Below are 12,601 nucleotides of genomic sequence, written 5' to 3'. Positions count from 1 at the left end.
TGATACCATCATTTTGGGTCAGATTTATTGCTTTTGCCATTATTACCTTTTTCACTTAGAAGTAAGTACCAATCTAGAGAGTTTAGCGGCTAAAATAACTATCCCACGATCTAGTTTCTTCGGTTGTTAAAATGCCCAGATCAGAGTCACTGCTGGTGATTCAATTAAATGCTTGGGAAGTAAATGGCTATAAGTAAAATGTACAGCCATTCATTCATGAGTGAAATGAATAGCCAACCAACTGGATGTCAAAGCCAAAGGATCTGCCTGCCATCCCCCACCCCTGCTGCAAACTTACCATTTATACCTATATTTTGATTTCCCAGGGGGTCTAGGGCCAATCTCTAACTATTTTCATGTAGGTGCCACAACACCACTTGGATAGGATAGTCAATTAAATTATTAATGAAAGAACTGTACAAATATAAGCATCATGCTCTTTTATGTAGCAATAATTATTATCATAAGCAATGCAAATTGAATAATAGGAATCACCAGGGCAGTTCAGTGATAAACTAACAATTTCTGGCAATCAGACCAAACATCTCTATTCAAGCTGTTTAATAAAATAAATAGCACCTTGTTGACATTTTTGTTCAGTTAAGCACATGTACATCTAGAGGCCACTTATGTGTCCCGGCTAGGACAGCTAAAAGAAAAATGGAGAGTGAATGATATAAGACTGAAACCAGTTACAATGATGATAATTGAGATGTTCCTACATCTTAAGAAAACAATGAACCCTGTAAACAGTCCCAGAATCAAATGACATTATTTATTTATACACACACATACGTGTATATATACATATATGACCAGTTACAATGATAATTGAAATGTTTCCACATCTTAAGAAATCAATGAAACCTGTAAACAGTCCCAGAATCAAATGACATTATTTATCTATACACACACACACATTTATTTATATATACATATGCATTAATAGATTATTTTAAGTATAATATTTCGGTTGCATTTGCCCACCCCCCGCCCCCTACACACTGTCAAATAGCAGCCAGAACGCCTTTTCCTTAGTAACCTTATAGGGTCCCTGATAGGACACCTAGAATTCATACAGTTCTCAAATAGAACTCATTAATTCCCAATTCTCTACAGTTCACCAAAGATTGTGATTCAGGAGAGAGGGTGTCCGTTGGCCACATCAAACTAATCACTGGCAGTCTATTACGCTCTAATTGGAGACTAATTCGGGCCTTCTGGTAGCTGCTACAACCAATTTCCTGCCTCTTTTTGTTCACCTGGAAAAATATGAATCATTGTAAAGTAATGATATCCTCTGTTATTCAGGGGGAAAAAAAATCAAAGGCAGTTAAGTCTCCTCAGCTTCCATCAGGAATAAAGTAATGTTGAAGCATAAGGTTAAACCACTTGCTGTCAAATGTGTTTATCTCACAAACAAGCCATTTCTGCAGCATCTGAGCTTTAGTTAAAAGTTGGACCGCTCTGGGGCCATTTGACTAGGTTTCAGTGGGATATTATGCCCTTTACAAAAGCCCTCTCCCCGCTCTCCTCACGAGGTCATCATCTTGATGAGGACAATTTGGATGCCATTCTCTCTCGAGAAACGTCAACTTCAAAAGATTTCTCCCTCTCCAGACTCCCTGGTCCTGCTCTGAGTTTCGGTTGTTGCCTTGAGCCTTATTCTACCTGGCCAAGCCCCAAAGTCCTCGCCTGTGTGACACTGCTACCACCTCCCGTAGCTACAAGCCTTGAGCACGTGAGTTTGGGTCCAAATATCCACTTTAGGAATTCATAGGCACACACCAGAGTGAGAACAAAATAAATGTGGACACCTAAATATAGACACTCTTCTGGGGCAGGTAATAAGCAGGCCTGTTGGCCTAACACCTAATACAGCATTTCCCACATGGATCAAGAGGCAGGTGCCCTCTGCAGGGGATGGGTGTGCCCAAGTTCCACCAGGAGATAAATCTGTGAGGATGTATCTTCACCCTGAGTGCTATGCACAGACGTCTACTCATCTTTTCAAATGCTCTTTTTCGGCCTCTCATTATATCAGGAAGAAAGTCTTAATTGCTGGTATGTCTCTACACTCCTGATCTCCTTTTTAATAAGGGTAAGCCCCAGGCCGAGGGCCACCGGGAAACAGTGGTCGGAGCCAGGAGGGAGGCTGGAGGAGGCGAGAATAGTGCCAAGGAGAGGGGCGCGGGAATCCAAGGCAAGTAGGTTCCCAGAGTTGGATTTCACACAGCAATAAAAGTTCAAAAATAGTTGTAGGAACAGACATAAGACCTAGGTTGCCAACTCTTTATTTTGCCCCATAAGGAAATTAAACCCCCTATCTTGAGCTTACTTTTCTCATTTTGCCTTGGAATGGGGAAAACATCTATGCCCACTTAGGTGTGCATATTCGTTTAGGGCCTGTCTCTCCGTTAGATGCTGTGCGCTCACTGAGGACCCTTCCGAATTCCCTCCGCCTTCTCCACAGGGTATCCACCTGTGTTAAGGAGCCACCAAAATAGACCAAACTGGATCCCGAATCTGGGAAGCCAGGTTTTTTGTTTTTGTTCTGAGGTACCAGGGCCAGGGATTAAACCCCTGACCTCGTGTGTCGGAAGCGAGTGCTCATCCACTGAGCCACATCGGCTCCCCCCGAGTTGGTTTTCTGTTTGTTTGCCTCTTGTTTTTGTTTTGTTTTTAGGAGGCACAAGGGACTGAACCCAGAACCTCCCATGTGGGAAGCAGGCACTCAACCGCTTGAGCCGCATACACTCCCGAGGCTTATTTTTCACTCCACTTCACAATGTTTCATACTTCTTATCTTCCCTCTGAAAAGTTTTGCAAAATACAGGTAAGCACAGAGTATTTTCTTATGGAAATGAATTCTGACATAACAGGATATGTACACTCTCCCCTTGGGGGCCTGGCCTAAAAGAGCTATTGGGGATTGAATCAAGCACCCCACAAAAACCATGCTCAAATCTTCATCCCCAGTCCAGCGGGTATGAACCCATTTGACATAGGGCCTTTGAAAGCGTTACTGGTCATTAAGGCAGGGACTCGTTTGTGAATAGGATCTTCAAAGATCCTGTTTAGATGAGACCAAATTGAATCAGGGTGGCCTTTAATCCATATGCCTGGAAGCTTCATAAGGAGAGGAAAGTTGGAGGCAGTTAGTGGAAGCCAGAAACCAGTAGACAACAAAAGGCAGAGAGGAGAAAGATCGCCATGTGATAGAGAGCTGCCATTGCCAGAGGAAGCACGGCTTTACCAGCTCCTTGATTTTGGACTTCTAGCCTCCAAACTCTGGGACAATAAATTCTTGTTGTTTAAGCCAGCCTGTTGTGTGGTGTTTGTCGTAGCATATCGGGAAAACTAAGACAATGGCCAAGAAAACATCTCCAAAGAACACAAATGCCTTCTTTTAAAGGCAGAAGCAGCAGAAGGACCAAATGACCAATGGCCTTCCATCTATCCATCCCAACATCAGCCTGCTCTACAGCCAGCCAGGGTTACTGGTCTAATGGGAAGCAACTTGCAGCTCTGGACCAGAATCAGGGCTTTCAGGGGCAGGGAAGGAATTAGACGGGCTTAATTTCTCAATTCTTGGAAGACAAAGACCTGTTATATTAATGTGGCCTACACAGCACTACTTGCCCCATGTAAATAGGCATCTAATCAATTTTTTTTTTAATGGTAACCATGATAATATTTAAGAGTGCACTTGGGGAAAAAAACCTCTGAGGCAGAAATAAAATAACCAAATCTTATCCCTTGGTAAGAGAACTCTGAATATGGCCTCTTGTTCCCTCACAAACAGCTTACAAAGGGCCTTAGACATCAAGAGCTGTTTGTTGCATGACTTAATGTACGAATTCTTACATTTACCTTATTTTTTGGTATGCAGAAACAATTGCTTTAAAATCCTTCAGATTGATTCTCATCTAAGAAAAAGATTGTTTTAACCTCACTTCTAATTATCAGTCAGGAACATATATTCTTAAGTTATAACAACTATGATAATTTTAAGAGCTTCCATAGCAGGAGTGTTTACTATCTGCTGGGCACTGTACCAAGTACTTTATAAGAATTATGTAATTTTCACACCATCCCTATAAGGTAAATATCGTTATCCCTGTTTTATAGATGGGGAAATGGAGGCTCAGAAGCTTCCATTATTTTTTAAGATTCCACAGCTCAGAAATGACACTCAAAGTTATTCAGCTAGGAAGAGGAAACTAAAACTCATAGTCTTGCCCTGACATCCACTTATTAAGGCCACTTCACTGAAGCCAATCCTGCCATAAGCTATAGCCTTTACAGTACTTACGCTTTAACTGAAACTGCTGAACGCGGGCCACCCTTCCTTTCCCCACAGCCAATGTTGTCTTCATGCAGTTTTAAGGTCCTGTTAGCCTTTATGTCTTCTCTCAGGAGCCGTAACCACAGCCCCCAGGCTTTGGCCCCACTATAGCTGTCAACCTTGTAGCAAAGCCATTCTATTCAATCAGACAAAGCCATTTCTCTCAGGATAGTTGGTGTAATTCAATGGGCTTATGATGGTCCAAAACTCTGAGTTTGTTTTAGACAAAGCAAGCGCTCCAGAACTCACAAATCCCCTTCACCTGGTAGATTCTGTGATGACAACGGGACCGACACTGGTGTGGAAGCTGTGCCCCCTCTGCTCCTGTCTCACTGTAAGACCTTGCGTTGTGATGTCTGTGTCCCTATATTTGGAATGCAAAATCTTACTTACTTCACAAAAATGATTATGATGGCCAAGTGGGATCTTAAAGATGCTTTGAGAGAGAAAAAATTAAATGTTTTGGCAAAACTGAGCCAAGATGCAATCATCATACTTTTCCCAAATAGTACATGATATGGCAAATTACTCTGGGCATTCACACGGCCAAAGCATGGATCCAGAAACTCTCTAAGTTACATACATGAAGATTTCCATAAATTAAAGGTTCCCAGGAAACACCTAGTGACTGGGCAACCAATGCGAAACTCTGTAGGTTTGTGAATCAGTATTCAGTATTGGAGAAAGTAGATTTTTGGGGGTATAGTATTTGGGCCCCATTTATGACTCATGTATAATTTTCCTTGGTATTTAAGTAACTAGAAACTAAAGTTAATTGTTAGATTCCTATTTACATTTGCCTATTTGCACCCCATGTTGGAAGTACCCTGTCAGGGTGCCATGAAAACAAGGGATTTATCCTTCTGTTGGCTATTCTGAAAGACTGTTGGTATCTGAGCAATTTTTGATCATTAAAATGTAGGGTTCTAGTCCTCGAAGAATCTAACACATACACTCTCTCTGTTTCTTGAAAAATGGCTTAAATAAGGAGAACATCACCAGAAAGTGCACTGAATTACTCTGGGAACGTGTTGACTCTTTATTTACACACCCTATAACCTGACCAGCTGTCTGTGGCTCTCTAGGCATCAGACTCCATTTTGAACATGGATTTCATTTATCCTCTCCAGAGTATATCATTTTCTCCATTGTATTCATTCAGAGGAAAAAAAGACCTCATAAATGTCATTTCATATTCCTAGCAATTTGCTATAGGCAACTACACCATTACTTTGTACAAACAAATTTACATAAGTCATTATTAGAATGTTTTATCTTAGCAACATTATTTGGTTCCCAGAGCACAGATTAAATGCATGCTTAAAGCAGAATATTTTAAAGTTATTCTTATATTGTTTATGAGACTGGATTAGAAATTTCCACATAATTTTTCTTTCATAATAGAATGCCTTTAGTTTCCTTGGTACATTTAGAACCCATGCGTACTTTTCTGGGGGGTTCCTTCTTTTAAAAGCAGTTTTATTGAGATATATTCACATACCATACAATCGATCCAAAGTGCACAATCAGTAGCCCCTGTAACATAATCACAGCGTTGCACATTCTTCACCACAAAAAACTCCGAAACAATTTCATTACTCCAAAAAGAAAAACTCCACACCCCCCAGTACTCACCTCTCAATCCTTGTATCCTTCCCCAGCCCTACATAACCACAAATTCCATCTTTATAAATTATTTATATTTACATTTTATATAAATGTAATCATATAACATGTAGTACTTTGTGTCTGGTTTCTTTCACTTAGCATAATGGTTTGTTTTGTATTGCTGTTTTGGGGGGTTTTTGTCTGATATTAACATCTCATAACATTAACATACATTCATTCAGTTTCAAAGAAAAAGTCTTATATACGCAATATATTACCGATATTCATATTTCACATGAGGTTCACTATTTTATACAGTCCCATGTTTCATTTTTCAGCTTTCCTTCTAGTAATATTCATGACCTTAGACTTTCCCTTTCAACCACTGTCATACACATATGATAGCACTGCTAGTTACAAACAGTAGGATGTGCTTTGAACTTTTCTATTCATTTCCAAAGATTAACAAACGACCTTTTTACCGATTCTTCACAGGTTAACTCTGAGCTTTCCATTTTCTAACCTCATTTTATTTTCTGGTGACTCATATTCTAGTTATTAACTCCATAAGTTTACACAATATATTTAGTTCATAATCATGCAATCATACAGTATTTGTCCTTTTGTGGCTGGCTTGCTTCACTCAACATAATGTCTTCCAGGTTCATCCACGTTGTCATATGCTTCACGACTTCATTTCTTCTTACTGCTGCGTAATATTCCTTTGTGTGGATACACCAGAGTTTGTTTATCCATTCATCAATCAGTTGACAGACACCTGGGTTGCTTCCATACTTTGGCAAAAGTGAGTAACGCCTCTATAAACATCGGTATGAATATGTCTGTTAGTGACACTGCTCTCAGTTCTTCTGGGGATATACCTAATAGTGGTATTGCTGAGTCACATGACAAATCTGTATTCAACCTCCTTAGGAACTGCCACACAGTCCTCCACAGTGGCCGTACCATTCTTCATTCCTACCAGTAGTGAATAAACATTCTTATCCTTCCACATCCTCTACAACCCTTGTAGTTCCCCAACTTTTTAATATGGCCATTCTAATAGGTGTGAAATAATATCTCATTGTAGTTTTGATTTGCATTTCTCTAACCACTAGTGATGTTGAACAATTTTTCATACACTTTTTCACCATTTGTATTTTTTTCTTTGAACAAATGTCTACTCAAATCTTTTGCCCATTTTTTAATCAAGTCGTTTGTCTTTTTATTGTGGAATTGTAACATCTCTTTATATATCATGGATATTAAACTCTTATCGGATATGTGATTTCCAAATATTTTCTCCCATTCAGCTGGCTTCCTTTTCACCCTTTTGATAAAGTCCTTTGAGGTACAAAAGTGTTTAATTTTCAGGAGGTCCCGTTTATCTATTTTGTCTTTTGCTTTGGTTGTAAGATCCAAGAAACCACTACCTACCACAAGATCTTGAAGAATTTCCCTACATTTTCTTCTAGGAGTTTTATGGTCCTGGCTTTTATATTTAGGTCTTTGATCCATTCTGAGTTGATTCTTGTATAGGGAATGAGACAGGGGTCTTCTCTCACTCTTTTGGATATCCAGTTCTCTCTGGATGGTTTCTTGAAGCGAGCACTGGCGTAGAGGATTAGGCCAGGTTAATTCATTCTTCTGCAGCTGTTCCCTTTGGATTCCATGGGTTCTGTTTGGAACTCTGCTTAGAAAGGCCAAGAAGCAGGGAAATTACAGTGCCATCTCATGGGTAGATGGTGTTTTCACATGATGACATTATGTAAACAACCTGGTCTTAGGTTGTGGTTAGGCTTTTGTTTTTTCTTACATAAACAAACTTGTAAATAAGCTCCCTGAACATGGAGCTCAATTTCTCCTAGCTATTTGTGTTGGAAAGGTGGCTGTTTGGATTAACTACATAGCACATGGCAAGTCTTCACTAGCTAGAGTTTCCACTCTGGATTTCCAAATAAAATCTTTTCTCTCTTTGTAAAATGAAATATCTGAATCCTCAAAAAGTTAAACTTAGAATTACCATATGACCCAACAATCCCACTTCTAGGTATAAACTCCGAAGAATTGAAAGCAGAGGCTCGAATAGACATTTGTACACTGGTGTTTGCAGCTGCATTATTCACAATTGCCAAAAGGTAGAAACCACTCAAGAGTCCATCCACAGATGAATGGGTAAACAAAACGTGTTATATCTATGCAATGGAATACTACTCAGTCATAAAAAGGGGTGACGTTCTGATACACGCTATAACATGGATGAACCTTGAAGACATCATGCAAAATGAAATGAGCCGAACAGAAAAGAGAAAATATTGGATGATTCCACTGACACTAAATATCTAAAATAAACAAATGCATTGAGACAGAAAGTAGATTAGAGATTCCCAGGGGCTGTGGAGAGTGGGGAATGGGGAGTTGTTGCTTAAGGGACATAGAGTTTCCGTTTAGGGTGATGGAAAAGTTTTGGTAGTAGATGGTGGTGATGGCAGCACAACACTGTGAATGTAATTACCACAGCTGAATTGGATGCCTGAAGGTGGTTAAAAATGGGAAATGTTAGACACTACATATACATTACCACAGTTTTTAAAAATACAGCGTTTGGTTTTAAAACAAGCTGTACCTGACTGTATCCAGACAGGAGGTTTGGAAAGTCATCAACCCAGGACTTAGGAGGCTGGACACTCATTCTGATCCTGTTCTTTTTCTTTTTTTTAAGATTTATTTATTTATTTATCCCCCCCACCCCCTCAGTTGTCTGTTCTCTGTGTCCATTTGCTGCGTGTTCTTCTTTGTCCTCTTCTGTTGTTGTCAGTGGCACGGAAATCTGTGTCTCTTTTTGTTGCGTCATCTTGTTGTGTCAGCTCTCCGTGTGTGCAGCACCATACCTGAGCAGGATGCACTTTCTTTTGTGCTGGGTGGCCTTCCTTACGGGGCGCACTCCTTGAGCGTGGGGCTCCCCTATGCGGGGATACCCCTATGTGGCACGGCACTCCTTGCACGCATCAGCACTGCGCGTGGGCCACAGTGCATGGGCCAGCTCCACACGGGTCAAGGAGGCCCAGGGTTTGAACCACGGACCTCCCATGTGGTAGACGGATGTCCTAACCATTGGGCCAAGTCCGCTTCCCTAATCCTGTTCTTTCTGGCTCTGACAAATCATGTAGCAACTCCATCCCTCCATCTTCTCATGCATGGAGTCAAGCGCTATGTGCTGTGTTAACAGATCCCCAAACCAGGGTCAGAAAGTGGGACTTCCACGTAGCCAGGGTGTAGTCCTGCTAGTAGGTGAGTGAGGCAGCCTGTGGCATGTTTACAAGAGACGCTGAGGTGGACAAGACCCAGGTTCGAGCCAAAAGGTTGCCACTCTCTATCTGTGAGATTGTGAAGAAGCCAAACTTTTTTGCATCCCTGTGACCTCATCTTAATGAGGTACCACCTGTATCTACCTCACTTGTTTGTTCTGGGTAGTAAATGAGTCAATGTGGCAAAAAAAGCTTGCATAGTGCCTAACTCTTAGAAAAGGCTCAGTAAACAGTAGATGACACTCTTAAAGGATGACAGTGGGGTCAAGCTAGGGTGCTCATATAATTTACTGTTAAACCAGGATATTTCTACATGTGACAGGGAGCACTGTATAATGACTCTGCTGGGTCAACTGGCATAAACCAGGATACAGGGTTCAGGCACGTGGGCCATGTGGTTATCCTGGTCTCAGCCCATAACCATTCAGGCCTCAGTAAAGAAATTTACCTTGGGAAACAGATGTGGCTCAACTATTGGGCTCCCATCTACCATATAGGAGGTCCAGGGTTCGATGCCCAGGGCCTCCTGGTGAGGGCAAGCTGGCCCATGTGGAGTGCCGGCCCATGCGGGAGCACTGCCCTATGTGGGAATGCTGCCCAGCGCAGGAAAGCCGCCTCGCACAGGAGTGCTGGGTGACGCAGAGAGCTGGTGCAGCAAGATAACACAATAAGAGACACAAGGGAGAGAAAATAAGATGTAACAGAACAGGGAGTTGAGATGGTGTAACAGAGTAATAGCCTCTCTCCCAGTCCCGAAGGTCCCAGGATAGGTTCCTGGAGCCGCCTAATGAGAATACAAGCAGACAGAGAAGAACACGCAGCGAAAGGACACAGAGAGCAGATAACGGGGCAGGGGAGAAATAAATAAAAATGAATCTTAAAAAACAAAAAGAAATTTACCTTTTGGTAACAATTATGGCTTACACATTTTATAACTTGCCATACTGTTTAAAGGTCTTGCTATGTCTTATTTGAACATTTTCTAATCTAGGTGAGATAATGTAAGGCTGGGCTAATTATCCTTTAATGATGAGCAAAGGCACAGAAAAATTATGGACTTCCATACCCATGACCCAGAGATGCAGGGCAGTGCCCCCACTCCCACCCCAAGTACCCCGTGTGCTTCCCCCACATTGCTCAGCCTCCTGGCAGCAAGGCAGGGTCACGAGACTAATTCTGGCTCATGGAGTGCAGGTGTGGACACCGCCTGCGTCACTTCAAGTCTAATGCACTTAAGAATGGGTGTGAGTTTTCCCAGCCTCTCTTGCCCTCTTTTCCTTGCTGCAGCAACCAGGCCAGCCACGTTTGAGATGTAGGTGTCCCAAGCTGGAGGAGGCTTGGAACCTCAAAACACTGAGCACAGGGGAGCCACACTAGCCCAATCCAACTCTGGGTGAACGAGAAATAAACTTGCCTTGTACTAAATCCCTGAGATTTGGGGGTGTGCTTGTTACCCAGGTGCAGAACAGCCTTCCCTGACTCAGTGAGTTATTAGGACTAGACCCATGTCTCCTACTTTTACCACAGTGTTCCTTCAGGGATATGGTGAAAATCCATCAGATTGGGAACGTATTGCCAAGATAAGGCCCCTAGTTTACTCATGGTAAGCCTTCAATGCTTACTTGATTTAAATCCAAATATTTGTTCGGTTTTAAAGAAAATAGTTCACACCCAGTGATGCTTTTAAAAAAAGCTCCAAAGTGAAGGGTTTGTTTTAACTTGGTGTTTGTTTGTTCCAACATTTACATTCATCCAGGAAGTCCGAATACCTCATTTCAAAGACAACTCTAACATGTAGGCTCCTAAAAGGAAAATGGCCTCAATGTTGTTTCTACATTTAGTTGAAAGCTAACAGGATGAATGGAAAAACCCATCTAGAATATGGCCAATTCGCTATCCCAACCTAGATCCTTCCCTTCCTCTCTTCTTAGTCAACAAACTACCCATCCTTTTATGTCATTCTCTCTCCTGGAAAACATTCCAAACCTCAAATTTATATTATAAGGACTTGAGTCACACAGGTGCCTAGCCCAGGGGTCGGCAAACTTCTTCTGTAAAAGGCTAGATAGAAAAATGTTTATGGTCTTTATTGTAACTACTCAATTTTCCTGTTGTAATGTAAAAACAGCTACAGATAAAACATAAATGAATGAACATGGCTAGGTTCCAAAAGAACTAGCTATGGACACTGACATTTGAATTCCACATAATTGCAATGAGTCACAAATTATTCTTCTTTCTTTATATGATTTTTTCTCCAACCCCTTAAAAATATAAAAACCATTCTCAGCTTGTCTACACAGGCAGCAGCCTGGCCTATGGCCCAGAGTTTGCTGACCGCTGGTCTAGGCTAAGAAGAAGCAGGGAAATGATCTATTAGTCAATCCCTTTAGTGGGAGGAGGATAGAAATACTGTCATCTAGGTCTTCCACTTATTAATTATCTTTTGCCATTTCCTGGTGACTGGTGATCCAAGGTTACGATCCTTGGAAGGTCCAAGGATCCTCAGTCGGGGAGGACCTCTGCTCCAGGAGCATCTGAGCACATACGGTGGGTGAAGTGTGGCCAGTGCACAGCCTGGCAGGAAGAGCAGCAGCCTCAGGAGGCAACTCTCAGCGGCACCTTTAAGACCCAAAGCAGGGAAAGCCACCACTACGTTATCCAGCTTGATAAAAATCGGTGCAGAGTGGGCAGAATGGCTGGGCCATCCTTAATCAATGCACTTGGTTTCCCATTCCTAACCATGGCCCCAGCTGTCAGCCTTGGGACCCTCCCTGAATTTTGACTTTCAGAACATCCTTGATAAGCATTCAACATCAACTTACAACCCATGGCCTTGGCTTTTACTTCCTACTCTTCAACTTGGCTTCTCAGCTCAGAGGCACTCTTTGAAGATCACCAGTTTTGACCCCATGCAGCCTCTGGTTGATCCCAGGGCCTTGTCAAGTCAAGCATGCCAGGCAGGGGTTGGGGTGGGTAGATGTGTCAAAGAAGAATAAATAACCAGGTAGACAGGCAGAGACAGAGTGTGGACAAACCCAAAGAAGTAGAAAAGGCCAGTAGGCAGCATCCAAGCCAGGGCTGCTGGGGTGACAACAACTGCTGATCCCCGAAGGATACATCAGCCAAGACCCCTCTGTTTCAGGGCAGGTGGGGTTTTCCTTGGCAGCTCTACTCTAGGACCCTAAGGGACCCAGGCCCCAAGTGGGGTCTGGGTATGGTTGGGGATAGAGGATGTGTGTCCTTCAAACGCTGTGGTCCAGGCAGCCAGGGCCCTCATGGCCTAGCCCACAGCTGGCTCATTCCTGCCTTCATGCCAGGGCACAATGCCACCCCT

The 12,601-nt window shown here is 42.3% G+C and overlaps 1 protein-coding gene across 3 annotated transcripts in view; it reads right to left on the bottom strand.

Moving 5' to 3' along the window:
• Nucleotides 1-12,601, bottom strand: part of FOXN3 (forkhead box N3) — a 389,249-nt gene that overhangs the window by 272,424 nt on the left and 104,224 nt on the right. The gene's annotated exons all lie outside the window — the stretch shown is intronic.

Source organism: Dasypus novemcinctus, chromosome 3 (genome assembly GCF_030445035.2).
Source record: "Dasypus novemcinctus isolate mDasNov1 chromosome 3, mDasNov1.1.hap2, whole genome shotgun sequence".
NCBI classification, from domain to species: Eukaryota; Metazoa; Chordata; class Mammalia; order Cingulata; family Dasypodidae; genus Dasypus; species Dasypus novemcinctus.
The sequence above is the reverse complement of the archived record's forward strand: the minus strand, read 5'-3'. Positions and strand labels throughout refer to the sequence as shown.